Here is a 26,575-nt window from a genome sequence, read left to right on the forward strand (position 1 = left end):
AGAACATCAACATTTGCCTAATCCACTAGTACTGGAGGTTATGGGCTCCTCAGACAGAAAAATACTCAGAGCCTCTCGGCCTGAAGCAATTAGCATAACATTAGGACTTTCCAACAAAGTGCATTATGCTCTTATTGGTTTAGTTTCTCACCAGGTCTCGTGTAGCTTTGGTATCGCACACAGAAGAAAGCCTCTAAACGTCAATGTGGTTGTAGGTTTTTGTCTTTTTTAAGATGGCTGAGTTCTATGGGGGCATTGAAGTGAGTTGGGCTCTATGGCTATTTCAGTGACAGCAGGGGATGCCGTGTGTAGATGTGCACAAGCCCCTAAATGTTGGATAGAATAGACATGTGCTTTACTTTAAATGTTCTGTGTGTGTGTGTGTTTTTATCAAGTGCTAACCAAGCGCATGTAACCAATTGTCCAGGTTTTTACAGCCTTTTGTTTTGGCACTACCATAAAAGTTTATAACAGGAATAAGGTCCCACATTTTACCCTTGTTTTGATACCCAGTTTATCTGAACTCAACCACTAATTGACCCAGTTGCATCCAGGCATTTCAATTGAAATTATCTGAACTAGAAAACACAATTGAATAGTCTGTATATGCAGAGGAGATTCATTCTGATCTTCTATTTTAATTTCACATCATTTCATAACAGCCTGTTTGGATTAAAAACCTACTGAAATACCGTACTACATGGTGAGATAGGAAAACTGAGTATTTTTGCATTTATTGCGTTGCCGTTCAGTATTGAGAAAATACACCACTGAAGATATACATTTTATTCAATCAAATATATCCTCTCAATAATATCAGAAACTGAATAAAACTGTTTTGATAGGTCAACATTGTTCATGAAGACGCTAATTATGTATCAGCACAATAGGCTTTAGTATGAATGTGTGTCTAAATGAAAACCCGATGAGGGGGAGTATAAGTGATTCACAACAAAACATTGTATATTTTGTGGAATGTATCTAAAGGTGAAGTAAATAGCAGTAGAAGAGAACAGTGTTATGTGTGTCTGTGTGTAGTTTTAGTTTCCCATGGATTGTTTAAACATTTTAATCTAAGAGAGTTTCTTCCCTGGTTCAAAGACCATACTGTGCACAGTTGGGGGGCATCAAAGCTCCAAGTCGACAGAATTAGGAAAGAAAAGCTGCATCTTCAATACGCTGGCTCAGAAATATCACAAGGGCACACTACCAGACACCCAATATTCCTCTCCTGAACCTCTCGCTTGATGATTTACCATTTTCTTACCTGAGTGAGTACCATTTCAGCGGAGAGAAAATGGAGACAATTCTTTCCTCCTTCACTCAGTATGGGCTGGCGGACATGTTGGATTTGGGATCAGAGCTGAGCTGAGTCGGCCTCACAGTTTGGTGTCCTGGGTCTTTAGTGAGAGTACAGCAGCGCTGGGTATGTTGAAAGAATGACTTATTTTGATATTGCTGAAAATAATGTGCTCTATCTATCCATCTAACACAACACATAGTGACAGAGAATCAGGCTTTGACTGCAGGCAGGGTAACATTGTGCTGTGTGCTTGCTTGGACATGACTTATGCCATTGTAGCCTACAACTGGGAATTGTATGGTAAAATGTCTGACCCAAGATGAGGTTGCTATAGTTACAGTGAGTGTTTACTTTAACATACTCGAGAAAGTGAGGACGTGATTATAGCCTTTCACCGGATTCAGTCCTGATGTCATATGGACAGGTTTGTGCAGGTCTTCATCTTATTGTGCTATGCATGTGGGAACCCTGAGACCTGAGGCTGTTGAGGCCAGCCTAGATCTGTCCTCTCTCTACTCTCTGTCTCAATTCAATTCAAATTGATTTATTGGCATGGGAAACATATGTCTACATTGCCAAAGCAAGTGAAATAGACAATAAACAAAAGTGAAATAAACAATCTCTCTCTCTCTCTCTCTCTCTCTCTTTCTCCCAGTCTGTCAGTAATACACACTTATTATAATGTTTTATTGTATTTTATTTAACCTTTATTTTACACTAGTTGTAGGGAGAAGGGTCATTTAGGAGATGGCTTCATGAATTAGCAGTAATACTTGCATTACTTGCCTTAGCACCGTGGAGTATTGCTGAACCCAGTGGGCCATAGTTATTTACGCTGCTTGCATTGGACAGGATAGGATGGGAAACTATGATTGGTGTCAAATAATTAGTGCAGTGAGAATCTTGGCTGTACTTACACAGGCTCCAGATCAGTTCTAGCTGATGGGGTGTGAAAGGGGATTGTTACCTTACTGTGTCTTCCCTTTCTCTCTCTAAATAATGCAAAATGTGTCCATGGTGGGCGTGAGGACAACGGCTCTTACATACTGAGAACCCAATTATATGAATGTCATGACAATTTTACCTGCCTAGGTGACACGCCAGCCTTAAACTAATGGTGTCTCATTAGCCCTGTTCTGTGAGTCTTATTTTGGTCGGATGAGACGGAAGCATTAACAGCTGTTTTCTCATCAGCTGCTAGGTGAACCTCTGTCATGGCTGTTTAGAGGCAGATAGATTACTACTGTGGCATACTTATGACGGCCAAATTAGAAAATACGATTTTCATGCATAATGCACTTCCTCAAACAAGACTGGATACACTTGACAATTATTATTATTATTTATTTTCTTTATTTTTTAGTATGCAAGTTGCAAAACAAAAATAAATGAAATGCACTAACATTGCATTTTAGGGAGAAAAACTTGACTATGTAACGGTAAAATGAAATTCAGATTTTTACAATAAACAGGATTATCTTTAATCACATTCTACATGTTGAATAATTTCATTATACACAGTTTCATGTGTGCTATTTCATAACCTGTAAGGCTCTGGAAATGTTCATAGTTATTGGTGGAACACATTTATTGAACAGAAAATAACCATCATCTGGATTACATGAATGTACAATTATCTATGACCATTGATTCCTCATACAAGTGTTTCCTGTTTTTTCTGTATTAAGCCTCTGTAGTCCTTGTCAATAAAATACATATCATTATGGTCTATGATTTACTGTATCCAAATACAGTGTCTTATTGAAAGATGCAGTATATTCTCCATCATATCAAATAGTTCATGTATTTAAAGTTGACATCAATTTGATTTTGACTGCATTGCCAATAGTCCAAGTAGTTCCCTCCCCTCTTGTAAATATATTATGTTTCTATGATAGGTTATGTTTCTATGGAGAGGTTATGTTTCTATGGATAGGTTACATTTCTATGGATAGGTTATGTTTCTATGGAGAGGTTATGTTTCTATGGATAGGTTATGTTTCTATGGATAGGTTACATTTCTATGGATAGGTTATGTTTCTATGGAGAGGTTATGTTTCTATGGATAGGTTACGTTTCTATGGAGAGGTTATGTTTCTGTGGATAGGTTATGTTTCTATGGATAGGTTATGTTTCTATGGAGAGATTATGTTTCTGTGGATAGGTTATGTTTCTATGGATAGGTTACATTTCTATGGATAGGTTATGTTTCTATGGATAGGTTATGTTTCTATGGATAGGTTATGTTTCTATGATAGGTTATGTTTCTATGGATAGGTTATGTTTCTATGGATAGGTTATGTTTCTATGGAGAGGTTATGTTTCTATGGAGAGGTTATGTTTCTGTGGATAGGTTATGTTTCTATGGAGAGGTTATGTTTCTATGGAGAGATTATGTTTCTGTGGATAGGTTATGTTTCTATGGAGAGGTTACATTTCTATGGATAGGTTATGTTTCTATGGATAGGTTACATTTCTATGGATAGGTTATGTTTCTATGGATAGGTTACATTTCTATGGATAGGTTATGTTTCTATGGATAGGTTATGTTTCTATGGAGAGATTATGTTTCTGTGGATAGGTTATGTTTCTATGGATAGGTTACATTTCTATGGATAGGTTATGTTTCTATGGATAGGTTACATTTCTATGGATAGGTTATGTTTCTATGGATAGGTTATGTTTCTATGGAGAGATTATGTTTCTGTGGATAGGTTATGTTTCTATGGATAGGTTACATTTCTATGGATAGGTTATGTTTCTATGGATAGGTTACATTTCTATGGATAGGTTATGTTTCTATGGATATTCCTATCCAGTGTATATTATTATGTGCTGAAATATATTGCTGAGGAGTCTGCTTATCTATCAGTATCTGTCTGCTCTACATAGGGACCCAGAATCCATGTCATAATGTACAGAGGTGTACTGCTGAAACGCCATTCACCTCCATACCTCTGTCGGGGAGTAGTGAATAAAATGACTTTAACAATCTCTTTACATTTGTCCCCAGTACTGTAATAATATATTAATTGGATATACAAGATGTATACTTGGTGTTTTCTTAAGAATATTGTGTATATAATATACTGAACTGGATTTGAGTAGAAGTAGACACACACTGGGGTCAAATAGGCTACTGCTCATTTACTGGCTGAATACTTCTATTTAATATTGCTAAATAGATGTTTTAGGACCAATACATTGTGTGAAGTAACCTGCGAAAAACAATGGTTCAGAACTAATGTAACAACCTTTTTTTAAAGATTTTATTTGATTGATGTCTTTAATTAAGCCCTTTATCTTTAAGTCTCTGTGCCATTTGAAAACCTGAATAAAGCTGACTTTTCACTGGGCTACTCAGCACTGGCAGTCTGTGACATTTCCAACACCAGCCAGGCTCAATGATGTAGCCGTCTATTCCTAATGCATCTATCCTAACCTGCATGCCTGACTAGTTATGGCTGGATTCTAATCCTTTTCACATTTGAAGATGGATGCATGCAGCCTAGCTGTTCCCTTTTCAGACGTTCAAGCTGCAGCATTTCACGAGATATGTGACATGTGACCTATAGTAATTTGGCTAGGTTAAGTGCTGTTTTCCCCAATATGTGGCCCATGAAATAGGATACAACAATCAATCGGCTATAACATCGCTGCATTAAATTAGAAATGTATTTTTGTATTTTTTATTTTGTTATTGAATTACATACATACCCGACCAAATAATGTACGTGAACAGGAATTAAAAAGATCGCAGTGCAGCAGGAGCTCAGGGCTATACATTATTCATAACATTCTAGATTATCATTTGAGAAATGTAAACAAACTGTCAAGGGGGCCAATAATACAAAGTAGGCCTACCAAATGAGATAATATAATTGGAGGATAACTATATTGACTAAAACTGACATATGCCATTAGATATTCAATCAGGATTCACATTTTTGCTGACAAAAACAATTATAATTGTTTATAACTACAGTAACTAACTAGTAACTAGAAACTACAGTATGTCCTAATTAATCACATTATGTGTCTTTGTTACTGTGATTAACAGCATAGTTGAAGGTACCTTATATGGTGAAATGCATTGCCATGGACTGATATTATTTACCTTTACAATAACACTGTGTGGCTAATGCCACACTTAACGGAAATTCAACACTTAATGTAAATGTTTAGATGGAAATATAGAAGATGCATGGTTTATATATATATAACAGTTGAAAATGGATTTGAACACTGATGAATCATGGAAAATACAGGTGCATCAGGCTGTTACATTGCTCCAACTAAAAGGTTTACAGTCAGGGAAATGAAAGGACATCAGGAAGTAACAGTAGCATGATGATTCCAGAAAAGCTCTCCCTAACCTCACTCATACCCTGTCCCCCATTCTGTCTCCCTAACCTCACTCATACCCTGTCCCCCATTCTGTCTCCCTAACCTCACTCATACCCTGTCCCCCATTCTGTCTCCCTAACCTCACTCATACCCTGTCCCCCATTCTGTCTCCCTAACCTCACTCATACCCTGTCTCTATTCTGTCTCCCTAACCTCACTCATACCCTGTCCCCCATTCTGTCTCCCTAACCTCACTCATACCCTGTCCCCCATTCTGTCTCCCTAACCTCACTCATACCCTGTCCCCCATTCTGTCTCCCTAACCTCACTCATACCCTGTCCCCCATTCTGTCTCCCTAACCTCACTCATACCCTGTCCCCCATTCTGTCTCCCTAACCTCACTCATACCCTGTCCCCCATTCTGTCTCCCTAACCTCACTCATACCCTGTCCCCCATTCTGTCTCCCTAACCTCACTCATACCCTGTCTCTATTCTGTCTCCCTAACCTCACTCATACCCTGTCCCCCATTCTGTCTCCCTAACCTCACTCATACCCTGTCCCCCATTCTGTCTCCCTAACCTCACTCATACCCTGTCCCCCATTCTGTCTCCCTAACCTCACTCATACCCTGTCCCCCATTCTGTCTCCCTAACCTCACTCATACCCTGTCTCTATTCTGTCTCCCTAACCTCACTCATACCCTGTCCCCCATTCTGTCTCCCTAACCTCACTCATACCCTGTCTCCCATTCTGTCTCCCTAACCTCACTCATACCCTGTCTCCCATTCTGTCTCCCTAACCTCACTCATACCCTGTCTCCCATTCTGTCTCCCTAACCTCACTCATACTCTGTCTCCCATTCTGTCTCCCTAACCTCACTCATACCCTGTCCCCCATTCTGTCTCCCTAACCTCACTCATACCCTGTCTACCATTCTGTCTCCCTAACCTCACTCATACCCTGTCTCCCATTCTGTCTCCCTAACCTCACTCATACCCTGTCTCCCATTCTGTCTCCCTAACCTCACTCATACCCTGTCTCCAATTCTGTCTCCCTAACCTCACTCATACCCTGTCCCCCATTCTGTCTCCCTAACCTCACTCATACCCTGTCTCCCATTCTGTCTCCCTAACCTCACTCATACCCTGTCTCCCATTCTGTCTCCCTAACCTCACTCATACCCTGTCACCCATTCTGTCTCCCTAACCTCACTCATACCCTGTCTCCCATTCTGTCTCCCTAACCTCACTCATACCCTGTCACCCATTCTGTCTCCCTAACCTCACTCATACCCTGTCTCCCTTTCTGTCTCCCTAACCTCACTCATACCCTGTCTCCCATTCTGTCTCCCTAACCTCACTCATACCCTGTCCCCCATTCTGTCTCCCTAACCTCACTCATACCCTGTCTCCCATTCTGTCTCCCGAACCTCACTCATACCCTGTCTCCCATTCTGTCTCCCTAACCTCACTCATACCCTGTCTCCCTTTCTGTCTCCCTAACATTTATTCATACCCTGTCTGCCTTTCTGTCTCCCTCTCTTCCTGTCTTGCTCTCTTCCTCACTGTCTCCCTCTCTTCCTAACTGTCTCCCTCTCTTCCTAGCTGTCTCCCTCTCTTCCTCACTGTCTCCCTCTCTTCCTAATGGTCTCCCTCTCTTCCTAGCTGTCTCCCTCTCTTCCTCACTGTCTCCCTCTCTTCCTAATGGTCTCCCTCTCTTCCTAGCTGTCTCCCTCTCTTCCTCACTGTCTCCCTCTCTTCCTAATGGTCTCCCTCTCTTCCTAGCTGTCTCCCTCTCTTCCTCACTGTCTCCCTCTCTTCCTAATGGTCTCCCTCTCTTCCTCACTGTATCCCTCTCTTCCTCACTGTCTCCCTCTCTTCCTAATAGTCTCTCTCTCTTCCTAGCTGTCTCTCTCTCTTTCTCTTCTTCATTTTCTCCTCCTGTTCTACTTCTCCTCTTCCTTCCCTCCATTTTGTTTCAGGGGCATGAGGCAGAGTGGTGAATCTATACAGTAGGCTACAAACTAACTCTCCTATTCTGAATGCCAGAGGGCCTGCATTAATTACTACCCTTCTCCCTTCATGTGTGACAGTGCACAACTACGCTATCCAACACACAACACTGTACTGTATGTATGAGTGTGTATGTGTGTATGTACGTGTCAGTGTGTGAGTGTGCACTTGGGTATGTGTGTTACTGTGCAGTGGGGTTGTATGTTTGTTTGAGAAGGGGTGTGAGCTGTGTGTGTGTGTAATCCCAAGGTAGCACGCAGAATGAAAGCAGATTACAGTTGTGAGTGACCAGTTCCAGGCATTCTAATGTTATTGATTAAAAACAGCAGGGGGTCCAGGCACTGAGCCCTGCTGATATTCTCTCCCCTGCCACTACAAAGTCACACTTTGTGTAGATATCATCTAATTCTCTTAGAGGACTGTATGAAAGTAGTTGATTGGCTTGAGGCATTAAAGTCTGTCTGGGTTTAAATTTGAATTAGAATTTTCCTTCACTTCCTGTAAGCATATACATCTAGTCGTTCTCTTATGTGCAAGAATATTTGTTGTTATCCTCGTTCGCTAATATCGTACTGTAGCTAGAATATAACACTTTGCTGATGATCCAGTTATAATACATTATAAGACTAATATAATGTCTAATTATGATCTCCTAATGATCATGACCAAATATCAGCCATTTCGAGTTAGCTGTGTGTGTGTGTGTGTGTGTGTGTGTGTGTGTGTGTGTGTGTGTGTTTGCGTGTACGTGTGCATGTGTGTGTTTCCAAGTGTGTACATGTTAAAGTTAGCATCAGTTCATATGAGGAGACAGTATGGGGGTTGGGTGGACTGAGTGTTCAGCTGGAGCTGCTGCTAGCAGCCTTCACTGACTGAACCAACTCACTTTGAGGTTAGTGTGAACACAGCAGGGGTCTCTCTACAAAACCCATGGACAAATGTCATCAGTCCTGAAGCCTCCCCCAGTCTCCCTCTGCCTCCCCCTTTCCTCCCCTCTTCCTCACCCAGCCCTGACCAATCAGCTTTATCAGGCCTGTGTTATTGCAAAGAGACAGGACAACAACAACAACAATAACAACAAGTAGAGAGAAAACGGAGATATAGAGGGAATGTGTGTGTATCTTGTAAACAGCTGTTGAGACGATAAGTGAAACACAGTGAATTGGGTTCAATGAGAAGAAGAATCTCTGTAGTTATGTTCAAATGTATTCTCTCTTCCTTCCCCCCATTATCTTATCTCATAAGACCAAGATTGTGGCGGCAACAACAGGTAGAGTTAGCAGTGTAACAACAATCATTAACTCTAAGCTCATTCCATCTGTTTCCATTGCTAGAAGAAGGAAATGTTGACTGGAGAGATGGAGGGATGGAGAGATGGAGGGATGGAGGTGATGGAGGGATGAAGGTTATGGAGAGATGGAGGGATGGAGAGATGGAGGGATGGAGGGTTGGAGGTGATGGAGAGATGGAGGGATAGAGAGATGGAGGGATGGAGAGATGGACAGATGGAGGGATGGAGGTGATGGAGGGATGGAGAGATGGAAGGATGGAGAGAAGGATGGATGAAGGAAACAAGGAGTGCTCTTGGTTTTAACTTAACAATTATCTTTCATGTCGGTATAGCTAGCTAGCTAGCTGAAATTACCAGTTCTCCTCACTGGAAGCCAATTAGATTTCTGTCCATGAGTGTTTTAATCAGTAGTGGTGGTAATTGGGAACCCCCTGCTGTGTGTGTGCGGCTGGGGACAGAACAGAAGATGGAGGCACAAAGCCACACATGGATGTGCAGGCAGCCATATTGGGCTTCAGACAGGAACAATTACATGATGCTTACAAAGATTGAGATATATGAAAGACTCAAACAAACAATCCGCTGTCTAATAGTCAGATGGTCTGCTGTATATCAATGAAAGAAAAAAGTCATGTTCATTGCAAAACTTTTGCGAATCAGGGAGAAGTTAGAAAACTTGTGCTTGGGTTGCAAAATTCCAGTCATTTAAAAAACGTTCCCCCGGTTTTCCAGAAATCCTGGTTGGAAGATATCCGGAATTAGGAGGGAATCTTTTGCAGAAAGTTACCAGGTTTTTGCATCCCTACAAATGATTTGGAAGTGTAGAGGCTGGAGAGGTTTACTATGGTGCATTTCTAGCTGCTTACAGCAATGTGATGTGATTAACTTACTTTTCATTGAGGAAGATGAAGGGTGTGAGGGTATGATGTGATGGTGAATGTCGTAAAATAGATATCCATATTATTATAATGTAAAAAAGATATCCATAGTATTTCAATGTAAAAGAGATATTCATATTATTATAATGTAAAAAAGATATCCATAGTATTATAATGTAAAAGAGATATCCATAGTATTTCAATGTAAAAGAGATATCCATAGTATTACAATGTCAAAGAGATATCCATAGTATTTCAATGTAAAAGAGATATCCATAGTATTTCAATGTAAAAGAGATATCCATAGTATTATAATGTAAAAGAGTTATCCATAGTATTTCAATGTAAAAGAGATATCCATAGTATTTCAATGTAAAAGAGATATCCATAGTATTATAATGTAAAAGAGATATCCATAGTATTTCAATGTAAAAGAGATATCCATAGTATTTTAATGTAAAATATATATCCATAGTATTTTAATGTAAAATAGATATGCATAGTATTTTAATGTAAAATAGATATCCATGATATTTCAATGAGACTCACCTGGATGAATATAAATGATGTGGGCTCTTTTACCCATCCTTCCTACTCACTTCTAACAATTTACTATTTACTACTTATCTTTGTCAGTAGTACATGTTTTTTTTTTATCTTGTATGTCTGTCAATCACAACATTGTAAGGAATTGTCATTATTACAGTATCCTGACATTCTCTGTGGAATAGGTGAAGGTCAAATCTTTTGTCTGGTGCTGTAAAACACAGTGAGAGGACATATTGAAGGAGATGTTGTATTTAAGACTAAGAACAATGTCAATATACCTCCACAGCTTCTATATAAAAGACGATCGATGTGTCTATCTGCTGACACAGTTGTTGCCACGGACAGAACCCATACACTCAATTCATAGCCAGTATCTTCCATCATATAATTAAAGTCATTTTCTCCTCATTTTCAGCTGCTGTTCCTCGCTGCAATTTCTTACAATCATGTTTCATAATGTTGAAAGTCAGCTGTATGGAGAGAAATAGAGCTGTGGCATTTGCAATTTGCAAGATTTAATTAGTTATACTCAATACACAATCACTCCCCACTTGTTCTCTCTGCGAATAATATTTGTCACAGAAGAGTTCAAATGAATGTCTGTGGCAGAGGGGGAAATCAGGAAATCATATTATTACCTATTTAGTTTTCACATTCCATTCATTTATCCTTTACATTCACATGCTAAACATTGTGTTTCATATTGAGCCATGAGTCAGGTCAGTTTAATAGATAGGCAGAATTCACCCCAATTTCACACAATAAGGAAAACATAAAACATAACATGAAAAGTAATTAAACGTATCCACAAAGCATCTCAGAGAAAATGTTGATCTAGGGTCAGTTGCCTTCTAGTTTGCCATTTATCATAATGAATACTATTATATAAACAGATCCTAGACCAGCACTCCTACTCTGAGACACTCTGGATACAGGCCCAGGTCTCCCTAATCTTCCCAGGTCTTAACATGTGAAATACCTACGCAGTCTAGGTAGTGCGGTCCTTGAGCATTATCTAAGAGTTCATCTATATATTACTATAAGTACCATATAGTTCAGACAATTAAATATTGATAGTATCTCTAATCGTTTTTCAAAAATGCATCAGATGTCGAGTTAGCACAAAGGATATAGAGTGTAGTGGTTGTTTAATGGTTATTTCTGTACTTTGGGAATAAAATAGAAAAGAGAAAGTTTCAGGTCCTTGTCACCCTCCACCCCCTTCACCCCCGTCACTCCCCTCACCCCCAACCCCTCCATGTCGGGGTGCTGTGAACTCTTTTATGTCGGCCACCACACCATGTCTAATGGCCCCTGCTGAGACAAGCGTCCTGCTCCCTGCTGCTCCCAGCACCAGTTGCCATCAAGAGGATTGTGGATAAATAAAAACCATAGAAATTGGGGCTTGAAATGTTGGGGTGTAGCCTCCCCCAAAAGCCCCCAAAACCTTAAACCCGCATCTGTTGCTTGCTGTTGTCATGTACATGAAAGTTGATCACACATGGGATAAGATGTGTCTCCTCAGCTCCTCTCTGTTTCAACACAAACATGGCAGAATATTTCCTTTCTTCAATCTTATTTTATTAGATGGATTTTTTTACATTTAAATCTTTTTGTCTATGTTGGCGTTAATGCTGAGGTTTTGTAGGCCTTGTTTCCACTTAGTGCTTGAATAGTGGGTAATCTCACTTGCTGGTAACATCCTGAAGAAGGTGAGCATCATTTTTCATTTCTAATCATTCTAACATATCTCACAATCCTGAATAGGCTGCTTGCTACTGCTCTACTAAATGCCCTATAGCCTATGTGGGAGCTATACAAAGGGATCAGCAATGCTGCATTACATTGAAGCTACTTATATTCTAATCAAAACAGTGGGAATTATATTTTCAAAGGATTTCAAGAAGAGAAGATGGCTTGTCAATTTTGAGCCTGTCTGTGGATCCTTTCCTGTGCCATGCCGTTGACTGCCAGCCTGCTCAAAGACAGTGTGTCTAATATAACTATTGGTGTGCAGGAAAGGAAAACAATCATTAAAATAACCTCCAGAACGTTCTGATTCTGGAACTAGCTGAATGTCTCTTAGCGTATTGTGGTTTAAGCAGGGAGGGGATGCTGAGAATCAGAACCTTACAGCTGGCAGAGAGAGACAGAGAAACCCTCCTCCCCCATCCCCATCCGTTAACATACAAACACAGTGAGCCTGGGAGACACATCAGTCGGCTTTCACCCTCTGCTATGTGTCTCTTTGTCTGCCTGTCTGAAAATGGGTGTAATTTTGAAGCGAGAAATCAGGCGTTGCTGAAACGACTTCAGTGGCCCAAAACTAAAGCATTATTTTATAAACTGAAATATGATTTTCACTTTCTCCTAACATGTCAGTTTGTATCGATGACTCTCTCCATTTTGTTGGCAAAGCTTTTTCTGTGTGTGTGTGTGTGTGTGTGTGTGTGTGTGTGTGTGTGTGTGTGTGTGTGTGTGTGTGTGTGTGTGTGTGTGTGTGTGTGTGTGTGTGTGTGTGTGTGTGTGTGTGTGTGTGACAGTAGAGGTGGGGGGACCTCTGTTTACCTCTCCACAGTCTCAGCTGTTCTTTGTTTTGCTCCCCATGAAGAGACTGACAGACACATAGAGAGACTGACAGACACACAGTAGAGGTCATTTGTACCAAACTAATTCATGCAATAGACAGCACAAGAAGGAGGAGTAACCACACAGTGGTCATATAACATGGAGATGAGCCCCACACAAAGCATGGAGTCACGCTCCTTCAAGTAGGACAATCTACAATTTAGAAAATGACAATTAAAAATACATAAATAAGCTCAAGTAGTATTGGTGCAGAACAGGGAAGAGAACAGGGAAGAGTTGATGGGAAACGCTGTGCATTTTTTATCCACGGATAAATAAAGAGACGGCATATAAAGGGGTGGGTTTTGTCATTGTGTGAGAAATATAAACACAGATGAGTTGTGTCTTTGATTTGTTCCTGCTTTTCAATCGACACAGCGGGATGTTCTAAAGAACTTGGCCTCTTTGCATTTTGGGTAAATAGGCACCATGGACCCTGCATGATGAGATTATATTCTCCCCGTCTCTCGTTTTTTCTTTCTCTCTAAACACAAAAACTGCATTTCTGTTTTTCACCAACGTCCCCGGTGATTTTTCCATCCCCCCGTCATGCTTTGATACATTTTTTGCCACTACATAGCACAATTTCATTGTTTTACTGCTTCTGTCATGTACTGTGATTTCGGGCTGCTGCTAAAGGAAGGAAAATATACACTTTGTTCATCGATAGTCAACCAGTCTGCTGTAACAGTACCAGCACATTATCTTTTTATTTGTATTTATTTTACCTTTATTTAACTAGGCAAGTCAGTTAAGAACAAATTCTTATTTACAATGACGGCCTACCAGAAGGCATAAGGCCTCCTGCGGGGACGGGGGCTGGGATTAAAAATAAAAATACATTAAATAAAAATATAGGACAAAACACACATCACGACAAGAGAGACAACACAACACTACATAAAGAGAGACCTAAGACAACAACATAGCATGGCAGCAACACATGACAACACAGCATGGTAACAACACAACATGACAACAACATGGTAACAACAACATGGCAGCAGCACAAAACATGGTACAAACATTATTGGGCACAGACAACAGCACAAAGGACAAGAAGGTAGAGACAACAATATAGCTTATTCACAGCTAAGTTTACAGCAAAATAATGTGGCATTTGGATTGGGACAATGGGCTTAGCAAGTCACCACTAAGAAATAAAATACAAGCAATTTTTATGAAAGTCATTCATGTTGAATGAAAGCATTTCCTTCAAAATCTTGTTTGTGTACAGAAGTCAGTGGGTTGAAAATCAAGATCAAGGTGCTGTGAAATGTTTTGCTGCAGTCTTCATCTGCAGTCCCAGAATGTGCCATACCAATGCAAGCCAATTTCCAATAGAATACCTCTAACCTTCATAATGTGAGGTAAATCTCTTGTTCGATTTAGACTGAGATATAAAAGAAATAAGTCATGTTTTGAAGCTCAAAACTCTTAGAACCAATCAACTTAATATTTAAACACAATATATATGTTGTGTATAAGACAATATGTTTCAGTCATTGGCCAATTTGTTTGCAAATTGCAGTGTATAGTGATTAGCTCCAACATAAAAGCACCAAACAATGGATGTTCTGCATCACTCAGCCATTTTGTTCCTTCTCTTACGACATCTACGGCCTTGTGAATCTTTTGTTAAGGTTATTGTCAGTGGAGGAGGACGCCGTTAAATTCGATGAAGAGGATTGGATTTCTCAGACTGTGCTAGCTGGATTTCTCAGAACGTCTGTATATTACATCTGCTAAATATGTCTATGTGACCAATAAAATGTGATTTATATTCTAGAATTCTAAATGACGATAGATTGCACCAAAATATGGAGCTTCAAAACGAAGGAAGTACCCTTCTTAAGAGTATAGGCTATTTATCTTTGATTAGAAAAGAATGATAATCTGTGTCTGACTAAAACACTGCAAAAGAGGACTTTAAATAGATCATGGCCAGTCTTTGTCCCCTAAATGGATTCAAAAACTGGCCAGACAGACAAGAGGGCCTAAATCCGACCATTGTTCATGTGGGCGCTTCACTGTAACCTCAGCCAGGAGTACATATCATACAAAAGGTACCTTACTGGAAACCCTTTCCAACGGATCTGAAACAGCCCAGGCAGTGAGACGGCCTTGTAACTTCTGTTGTAGACAACAGAACTGTTGATTGATGCTCAATGGAGTTAGGTGTCTGAATATCATTGATCACCTCTTTATTAAACAGGATAAACATCTTAGTTCTGCATATCTGTTAAATATGCCATGGTCTAGTGATTGTGTCTCAGAGTATGGGTCATTTTCAGTCAGAGAGATAGGCATATCCAAATAACAATAGTAATGGAAATGTAATATTGAATTGTTATTGCTTTAGAGGACATTCAATGATGTTACACTTTAGAGGGAATACACTTAGAATTTGCTTTTAGGAGATATGAAAATGTATCCTCTTTCAATACGCCACAATTACAAAATGTAATATACTTTACATTTTACCACAGCTGGAATTCAATGAAACTCACCATTGCAATGCGTACACATAGTCTGTTTCTATACTATTAGCCGTATCTACACTCATTTATCTGAAATAGAGAATCATATATACTGTGACCTGGTGATAGGTTTTTACAGCAACCAAAATCATTGTGATTTTTATTTCACAATGGGAAAAAGAGCTACTGACTGAATGATGCAAAGCGTGTTCGATTGAATCCCTTTATTTATCAATTGTTTATTTCTTATTATATTTTGTTGTCATAATAATATGTTGGACAGAGTGACCTGTAGAAGAAATGTCTTGCATTGCAAATTCTGCAATGTTAATTCATGTCAATACTGAAAAGATCATCAATTTCAGTAGCAGACCATATTACTTTCCACTCCTTAACCTTGCATTAATGGAATCATTGAAATATGGTAGTTTGAGTGCCATTTAACTAATATATTTGATCTAAAAAGTCAAAGTCTACACAGTAAAATACTACAAATTAATAGTTGTTATTTTACACACAGATATATATTTACATTTTTGTTATCTTAACATTTATCCTCTTTCATTCTGATAATGGATCGAAAGATTAATGTTAGATATCTTTGTCTATAACAGGTACATTTGTTATGCTTTTTCTTTCTATTTTCAGGGTTGATCTAATGTGATAAAGACAGAGCAACATGGCCGTTTCAGGGTTCATCTAATGTGATAAAGACAGAGCAGCATGGTCGTTTCAGGGTTGATCTAATGTGATAAAGACAGAGCAACATGGTCGTTTCAGGGTTGATCTAATGTGATAAAGACAGAGCAACATGGCCGTTTCAGGGTTGATCTAATGTGATAAAGACAGAGCAACATGGTCGTTTCAGGGTTGATCTAATGTGATAAAGACAGAGCAACATGGTCGTTTCAGGGTTGATCTAATGTGATAAAGACAGAGCAACATGGCCGTTTCAGGGTTGATCTAATGTGATAAAGACAGAGCAACATGGCCGTTTCAGGGTTGATCTAATGTGATAAAGACAGAGCAACATGACCGTTTCAGGGTTTATCTAATGTGATAAAGACAGAGCAACATGGCCGTTTCAGGGTTAATCTAATGTGATAAAGACAGAGCAACATGGCTGCTTCAGGGTTGATCTAATGCGATAAAGGCAGAGCAACATGGCCGTTTCATTGCATTTCCATTTCTAAGAATACCTACAGTTATCAATATCTTTATAGTATTCTGGTACATACTGTAGAGTTGAGGCTGGTGTGATGAACTATCTCTCATCTCATGAAAATGTAATTCTTCACAGGTTAAGATATTTGTGCACAAATGTGTTTGTTATTGAGTCTTTGCAGGGCGTCAGTCGGTCCAACAACAGAACAGACTCATGTTGTAGGGATGGATGACCAACACTTTAAGCCGTGGTGTTGAGCCTAACAATGAGGTTCAATACACAAAAGGGTCCGTCGGCTAGTCTGACATTGTTGTCTAAGCAGCTTTACAAAGAAAGGATATTTGTAGAGACTTTTGCATCTGAGTTGTCAGATGTGACACTGTGCGCTAGCAGTATAGTAAAACACCAACTCTGAAAAAGGTTGGCTAGTCAGAAGAATTACATCCTATTTGATTTGATATTTGATATTATGTTGATGACCTTGAATATGTTGCTTGTATTTATACTTACACAGGTAGAATTATATAGTACAAGTGAATATTACTTATTTATTAACAGCGACAGGTGTATACTGTAGGTACAGGCAGTTACATGGCATTTATGGCTTGCTAATACTGTTGTTGAAATCATTTTATTTTCATCAGATTTAAAACAATAGACTAAATCACAGCGATAGTATGTTTAATCAAATATCTACTTAACTATTTCCCCCTACATATTTTAGCGGTATTTGTGTCAATGCTCCTCAGAGGAGTGAGAGGAGGTAGAGCTAGTCACTCTAAACCATTCTGTGTTTTTATTTGACCATGGGGAAAAAGAACTACACCGGTTCCATTCAACTGAGACCTCAGTATTTCTGTCTCCTGAAGTAGGAAGTCAAAAATAACATGTATTTCCTGAACATAGCTCTATCATTTAAATCAAATCTAATTTTATGGGTCACATGCACATACTTAGCAGATGTTATTGCGGGTGTAGTGAAATGCTTGTGTACCTAACTACAACAGTGCAGTAGTATCTAGTAGTGACTAGCTATAGCTCAATGCAACAATACATCAAATCTAAAAGTAAAAGAATGGAATGAAGAAATATATAAATACTTAAACGAGCAATGTCAGAGTGGCATAGACTAAAATACAGTAGAATAGCATACAGTATATACTTATGAGACGAGTAAAGCAGTATATAAACATTACTAACATGACTATTATTAAGTAGTATATAAACATTATTAACATGACTATTATTAAGTAGTATATAAACATTATTAACATTACTATTATTAAGTAGTATATAAACATTACTAACATTAGTATTATTAAGTAGTATATAAACATTACTAACATTACTATTATTAAGTAGTATATAAACATTACTAACATGACTATTATTAAGTAGTATATAAACATTATTAACATGACTATTATTAAGTAGTATATAAACATTATTAACATGACTATTATTAAGTAGTATATAAACATTACTAACATTACTATTATTAAATAGTACATAAACATTACTAACATTACTATTATTAAGTAGTATATAAACATTACTAACATGACTATTATTAAGTAGTACATAAACATTACTAACATGACTATTATTAAGTAGTATATAAACATTACTAACATTACTATTATTAAGTAGTATATAAACATTACTAACATTACTATTATTAAGTAGTATATAAACATTACTAACATGACTATTATTAAGTAGTATATAAACATTACTAACATGACTATTATTAAGTAGTATATAAACATTACTAACAGGACTATTATTAAGTGACTAGTGTTCCATTATTAAAGTGAGCCGTGATTCCATGTCTATGTACATAGAGCAGCAGCCTCTAAGGTGCAGGGTTGAGTAACTGGGTGGTTTATGTCATTAATTGTAGCGTGAGTGTAATGACGTACACATATAGTAGGTAGTGTAAATATTTCTATATTTCATAAAGACACACTGCTCTTAGGTACTCTACTTTATGACATTGGAGGCCCTATATAAATCTTATTACTCAAAGTCAAATTCAAAATGACTTTTATTTCCTGAGAGGGAACATCATGTGTAGTGACGGATTGCTACATACAAGACATAACAACATAGCACACAGAACATGTACAGTATAAAGGATTGGAAGCGTTATATGCAATCACAGGCTATATATTTTTATTTTTATTTTATTTTATTTTTTAACTTTATTTATCATGGCAAGTCAGTTATATATATATAAATATATGCATATTTACAATACAAATAAATAAATACTTCAAGAGTTGAGCAGTTTGATAGACGTTGGCACCAAACTAGAAGCTGCTTAGGTTTATATGGGAGAGCTGTATAGCTGTGCCTGGAGGGTAGGGGGCTATGCTAGTCATTCAGTGTGTTAAGTCAAAGGCTATTTGTTCCCCCTTCTTTCTCACTCTTTTTTTGTAGATGTCACTGAGGGGTTCCTGGCAAGTTGCTCCAATGACCTTTCCACTGATTCTCACCTCTATTAAAGATTTATACATTGAATTATTTAACACATAGGAACTTCATACTATGATAAACAGTAACTACCCATTGCTGGCAGTATTTATTTTATTTTATTGGAAACTATGTTTTGGATGGAATTGGAATTGGAATTGTAGGTCGGCAATGCAGTAGAACGAAGACATTAATGGATTGTAATGTTAGATGCTGTATTTGTTGTGCTTGACCCATTGTTCTCAACTAGGAGGTAGAATCCCCTTATATTTCAACCCTGCAACTGCACAGGCAGAGGTGTACAATAGTTACTGCCAGTGCCCTCCCTATGTCTGTCTATTACCACTGTGAACAGAGGGCCCCAGGGCCCTGGTGGATTGTTATGAAATTTGCTGTATTTGTTGAATGTGAATACTTATTTCAACATTATAGGAGTAAGGACAGGTATTTCTTTAATTTTTACTTCAGTTTATTTTAGTAAATACTTTCTTAACACTTATTTTTCTTAAAACTGCATTGTTGGTTAAGGGCTAGTAAGTAAGAAATTCATTGTAAGGTCTACACCTGTTGTATTCGGCAAATGTGACAAACAAAATGTAATTCGATTTTTAATTTGAGGTAGAAATGTATTGTATCCCCCTCATGTCTACATGTTACAGAGGAACCCAGGGCCCTGGTGGCTCACCTTGCCTTGCACCTACTACTATTGTCTCTGCAAGGATGTAGGATCAGGCCCTTTGGCTGAGTAGAGGTCAGAGGACACAATCCTATGTGCACACAAGTGGGTTTAAAGTGCCCCCTGCTTTCACAGGGGAAGAAAAGAGACCCTCCCCTCAGCATATAGCATCAATTCCAGCAGCTTCCCAAGGGACCAAGTTCTTTCTCTTGCATCCGGGTGCTGTTCCTCTCGCTCTCTTGCTCTCTCTCACTTTCTCACAGACAAACACACACAGCCTAATGTAACCAATCACAACAGAGCTTGATGAGTAACCCCAGCCTTTCGTAAGCCCTCCTGGCAGTGACTGAGACCTGTGACTTCCCCAGTACACGTGAACCCATTGGGAGAGAATAGGCTTTGCACATGTAATCCTTGTCTCTATGTTTATTTTTGGTGCCTAGACTCTTTCCTTCAGAGGGGAGAATGTGTGCACGCAAAAGGCCTGATGAATCTGCACTGTGTGTGTGTGTGTGTGTGTGTGTGTGTGTGTGCGCGCGTGTGTGTGTGTGTGTGTGTGTGTGTGTGTGTGTGTGTGTGTGTGTGTGTGTGTGTGTGTGTGTGTGTGTGTGTGTGTGTGTGTGTGTGTGTGTGTGTGTGTGTGTGTGTGTGTGTGTGTGTGTGTGTGTGTGTGTGTGTGTGAGCATGTGAGCATGTGATTTATACCAATGTACTGTAATGACAATCTAACTATTGTGGGAAGGGATTCAAATGAAATATCTCAGTATTCATGTAGTATTGAAAAGCACATTTCAAGTACTCCTGATAATCTGGTAATACAAATATAGATAATTTTAACAAAATGAAAGGGTGCAGGAACAATAGTTATATTTTTTCCCATAGTGCACGTTTCTCACAATATGCAACATGGTCATGATTGAATCTTGCCCAACAAGTATTATTATGTTACTGTATATTTTTTATTACACAGATTACACTCTGAATATTTTCCCACATCATCACCTTAGTTTTCAACACAAACAATTCAAATCAGACTAGTGTCAGTGGTATTTCTCTGAAATTCTATCCTCCATTATGAGTGTTTTGTCAAAGTAACACCCACAAACCATATAGAACCAGTTGATGGCTTGACAATGCCTCTTTTGTCATTGGATAATTTGATCAATAATCATAGTATGCACCTTCTTTTTTTTTCTCTCGAAGAGCTACTGTTTTCAGAAATATATACATTTCTGAAGATTCCTATTGTGGATCTGAAAATCTATGTGTTATGCACTTATTATCATAGTAATTGAAATATACTTTATGCACTTTGTCTATTTATGATTTATCAGTGGGTTTCACAGTAACAGTTCTCTCCCTCATTAGTTTTTTGTTTTACCCTCCCCACTCAGACCACTCCCAGACAGTCCTAGCAAAATTCTAGCTTGAGAAATAGTTTTTTTGCTAAAAAGCTGTTTTGGTCCATTTGAATGGAAATCTATTACAATAAGGTACTTAATTGTTACCCAGAAATGATTTGATATTGATTTAAAAATGGCTGCATTGGGCCTTCAATATAATTGTTTTGCCTTGGAATCTACATTTACAATAATGTACTGTTATCCATTCAAACCTTGCATATTGACTTGGATACTGAATATAATGTCTTAATGTTTACACCCTGACTGTTCATCAGAACGTATTGAGGTCAAAACAGATCTACAGGATTTTTTGGGGAACAAATGTAATTTATCACTGATGTAATTCTAGTAATATTTTTGTATAAACGATCGTTGGCACGTCACATCTAGGCCTAGTGTTCATTATATATTCCTGCCAATACAATTCCCTTAAAAACAATATTGTAAATAAAGATGTGAAACGAATCTCTGTGTCCATATAATAATGTCACCTGAAGGTTATCTATAAGAGAGTTTTTTTTGGTCAGGTGAGTACTACACTTAATAAAGTACTGACAAAGGCCCAACATTTGGGGTCACATTTGGCAAACCTCTGCTCCCAGGCAACTGAGACCCTGCTTTATTTTTGGACAGGAATCCTCCTGACCATGAAAGTTTAGGTAAGAAAGTCTACTGCAGTGCCTTGATGGCCATATTTTGCGGAGAGTATAGTTGTTACTGTACATACTTTTAGATTCTCATGCAATTAACAACTCATTCCTTGTGTGAATCTAATTTATTTATTTTATTGTCCATTTTTTTTTATCATTTCAGATGAGTCTCTGTTTTAATTTTATTTTTACATTAGACTTGAATTGATTGCATTGAAATGGAATTGACACCAACCCTGTAAAACATCCAAGATTAAACCCATTTTTCATGAGCTGAAATAGAAGATCCTAGAAATGTTCCCTACGCACAAAAAACGTATTTCTCTCAAACGTTGTGCACAAATTTGTTCTCATCCCTGTTAGTGAGCATTTATCGTTTTCCAAAATAATCCATCTACCTGACAGGTGTGACATATCAAGAAGCTGATTTAACGGCATGATCATGACACAGGTGCACCTTGTGCTGAGGACAATAAAAGGCCACCTATGCCCTCCCAGGCCCACCCATGGCTATGCCCCTGCCCAGTCATGTGAAATCCATAGATTAGGGCATAATTTATTTATTTTAATTGACTAATTTCCTTCTATAAACTGTAACTCAGTAAAATCTTTTAAATGGTTGTGTTTATATTTTTGTTAAGTATTTATTGCACTGCCATATTTTTTTCTGATTGCAGCTTCCTTGTGGGGAATATTAATCTTCTAGGATGTTATTCACAAAGGGATATTCAGGTATACTAAATCTATCTCAAGGCCATCAGACTGCTAAACAGCAATCCCTAACTCAGAAAGGCTGCTGCCTACATTGAGACCCAATCACTGGCCACTTTAATAAATGGATCACTAGTCACTTTAAACAATGCCACATTAAATAATGCCACTTTAATAATGTTTACATATCTTACATTAATCATATAATATGTATATACTGTATTTTATACCATCTATAGCACCTTGACTATGCCACTCAGCCATCGCTCATCCATATATTTCTATGTACACATTCTCATTCACCCCTTTAGATTTGTGTGTATTAGGTAGTTGTTAGGTATTACTGCACTGTCGGAACTAGAAGGACAAGCATTTCGCTACACTCGCATGATCTGTTAACCATGTGTATGTGACCAATACAATTTGATTTGTATGATAAAGTATTCAGTACTAGATAAATATGACACAATGTTATGGAAAATATAGAAAGGAAATCAAGGTGATCATAAAACCATCATGTATCTTGAGTCATGACTGTTGCAACATTATATGGAATCAGCAGAATCGTTTTGAAAAAAATAAACAGTTCCTACACACACTACATTCCAAATACCCTTAGTATATTCTGAGCAGTGCCTAGGCTAGAGATAAGCTATTTTCAGATATGCAGTAGAACTAAATGCCTCTGAGAACGTTTTATAACATTGTGAATGTCTCTTAGTAAATTCAGTTGAAACAATAAGCTGTCCGTTTTAAGATTCCGTACAGAAGTACTGCAATTTTTGGAAAATGATGTGATGTCCATTGAAGAATTTTGCAGTCCAATCCATAGATGCATTCCTGGTCTTCATCCTAATTTATGGAAAAGGTACACTGCCGGAACTTCATACCATCTGGATTCATACGCCGATTTTATGATCAGGATTTGTTCTTTCCTTTTATGAAATACAACACATTATAGTTGTATGAAGTTGTTTTAAGATTATTTCTAATATACATATATATATAACGGACTTCACTTTGATAATTTGATAAAGACCATGATATGGTATCTATTTTATTCCTACATGCGGAAGGATAGAGTTGCCACATAATTGTAATTCGGTCTATTACAGTGCGACGCCATCTTAAATCCAATGATTCAACAGCAGTAGCCAAGTTGTTCCTTGACTGCTGAGGGGGTAGTCGAAGGACTCGCTGGTGATTGTAATTTTAACGTATTTTTATTTATTTTTCTCCCCACGAGGCGTTGGCTTTATCCACCTAAACGCGAGGAGACCGATTTGTGGCTTTTGACAAGGGTAGGCATCTTCGTTCATTTTTTATATATTTTTTTATTTGGATTTGACATCGATGTATTGCGTTGTATTTGGTTGGTAGCTAGCTAAGTTAGCTAGTTTGTAGGCAAATGTTTTCCGCAGTCCAAAGGCGGTGGCAAGCAATCTGATTATCAGCGCATCGTGATCACGACAACTGGAGTCGTACAGAATTGATTGGAATTCACAAATACAGTTTTATCAAACTCATTTAATTCATTTTTAGCCAGTTAGCCATGGTGGTAGCAGGCTGCGCCATGGCCCGGACACTCCCCGCTAGCTAGCGTTTGCTAGTTGCCGTAAACGAGGTGATTTGCTAGCTAGGTCAACATTCCGGCGCTCTGACTCATGTTAGTGGTCGTGAGAAACAACTGTCTAGTTAGCAACTATTGATACAGCTGACTGGAACGTTTTGCCCTGTTACTTTTCAATTGGCTTGAACTGGAAGACATTTAAGTAACGTTAGCAAGCTAGTTAAGACTAATGAGGGAGAGAACATTTTTCAATCAAGCAGCTAACGTTGTCTGGCTAACTAGATAATAGTAAAAGGTTCAATTTTTGCTAGTGTCACTAGCTACGTCGAAATGGATGGCAATAGCGCAAACACTATCCCACGTCCAACAGTAACTTTAAATTCATCAACTGATTTTATTGTAAGTAACGTAATTTCAATGTAAGATGCCAATTGTAACTAAGTGGATGTTAGCTGACATTATCAAAGTCAACAAAATATTGTTTAATTTCGTCAAACGTGATATTGCAGTCAAAGCAAGTTTTGTTTTAGGAACTGGGTAAAACTTTTACTGGTCGTCAATTTAAACAAAGACCGACAAATTCCTTAGCCGTTGTGATTTGAGAGGATGTTGAGGAGGAGCTTGACTGAAATTTGAGTCGTTGTTGCTCATCGGAAATTCGGGCAGACTGAAGTGGACTTGGTTGTAATGTGGGGGTGGGGAGCTAGCTCGATGGTGGAAGATTTTTCTGCTCTTGCCACCAATTTCTAGGGAAACACAGCGGAACTACTCCGGAAATACCCCATAAAGAACCCAACGTTGTTTTTAATCGGGATCATCTCACGCCTGCAAATAATATTTTCACCGTGGAGGTGACTTGATATTTGGAAGAAACGTGCATGATGTCTTTGCCTTGGACATTGTAACGTGTATCTTATTGTTTGTTAGGCTACAAAATATTGACAATACAATACCGTTGCCACGGACTTTGCCGTGATTCATCTACCCACTAACATTTTCATACTTTCCTGGAGGGTTGGTGGCTTGCTAAATCACAGTAAGTTATCGAAACTTCGGTCTTGAGCAAGGTATGACACATACCTCTGAATTCATTGTTTCTGAGAATGAAATTGAGGTTTTAGAATTTGATGCCGTACTTTTCATGCCCTGCTGAAAGCTAGGGCATGATTCATGATTGGTTACATGTCTAGCGCAGTTAATAAGAAACCAAGTCAAATTCAGAGAAACGGTTAAATTCGTTGCAAGAGTTCCAATCTATTTGCTTTGATTTAACTCCAGGCAATGACGAGTAGTAGCCTAATACAGTAAACAAGACTTGTTTGCGAAGACAGATGTTCTTGTTTGACATTGTCATGTATTTTCATTAATCATATTTATTGATGGGTGGTTAGTTATAATCTTAGCTGCAATTGAATGGCTACAGGCTCTAAGAGAATTTGGCCATGGTAGTATGCACAGTAGGCCAAACTGGACCAGGAATTAGTAGTTGTGACTGCTGACTGTGCACATTGCTCTGAGAGGGGAGAGATTGTGGTCTCAAATTCAGCTCACAATAGAGCAGCTACCAAGCTTTCTCTGGTAGTTTCTCTGACAGCCACGTTGATATGTTGCTACATTTAACTTGGTGGTTGTCTTTTTAAACAGACATATAGTAATGGTTAGGGAACTAAAGATTTCCATATGTTCTCCTCTGAATTTCTCAATTGCTTTCCATATGTTTACCATTATGTCGGTAGGCTTGGTTGTATCCTAGATAGGCAACCTTAGATTAATTTGCAATGTTCCTCGAACTGTTGATCTTCTGGTGCCATAGGAATCCATGTCCCTTGAAACAGCCTATTAGGTTCCAGTGTCTTTAGCCCAGGGCAATATAGTAGTGTTTTCAGACCCCCTCCACCACAGATGTCTGCCGTTTTGACTACTAACCTTTTAGTGCATGCATTGCAAGCAGATGTGCTGAATAATCTCCAAACTGTGAGTGACTATTTAACATGGGTATGAGGACAAGTATCCCATCATAGCCCCTTTGAAAAGTGCAGCCTCCAACTCTGTGATTCATACTGCTCTTTACAGTTTAAATTGAAGCAATCAGATTGAATTGCCAGGGATGGTTTTGGATATTGATTGGTTTGCTGCAGTTTATTAAACTGACTCATTGTCTGCTGCTGGGTTCTGATAATGACCCAAACTGGGTAGTGAGCAACGCTAACTGTCTTCCAATCTCATTCCGTCAGTGTAGCTACTGCTCTGCATGTGGGTTTTAATTTGCCCACCAGAGGGTCTGGTGATACTGGGAGATCCTGTTTTTTTTTGGGGGGGGGGGGTACTGTGGTAGAAATTACTATAATTTGAGTGGAATTCATTACACTTGTATAAACTAAAACACAGCTGTGATGCTATCTCTGCCATGTGTCCTGCTAATGCTGTAGCAAGG

The 26,575-nt window shown here is 38.5% G+C and overlaps 1 protein-coding gene across 6 annotated transcripts in view; it reads left to right on the plus strand.

Annotated features, from left to right (window-relative positions):
• The first annotated feature begins 1,221 nt into the window (after positions 1–1,221).
• ctnnb1 (catenin (cadherin-associated protein), beta 1) overlaps positions 1,222–26,575 on the plus strand; it is a 32,465-nt gene continuing 7,111 nt past the window's right edge. For 2 of the 6 annotated variants that reach the window (XM_045696248.1, XM_045696239.1), the window contains exon 1: positions 23,660–23,872. The gene's annotated coding sequence lies outside the window, so the exon portion shown is untranslated. Of the gene's footprint in view, positions 1,427–11,941; positions 12,096–23,659; positions 23,873–24,802; positions 25,178–26,575 lie in introns of those variants that run through there. The other 4 variants (XM_045696240.1, XM_045696243.1, NM_001173938.1 and 1 more) reach the window with 4 other exon arrangements.

The sequence above is a fragment of the Salmo salar genome, chromosome ssa02 (genome assembly GCF_905237065.1).
Source record: "Salmo salar chromosome ssa02, Ssal_v3.1, whole genome shotgun sequence".
NCBI classification, from domain to species: Eukaryota; Metazoa; Chordata; class Actinopteri; order Salmoniformes; family Salmonidae; genus Salmo; species Salmo salar.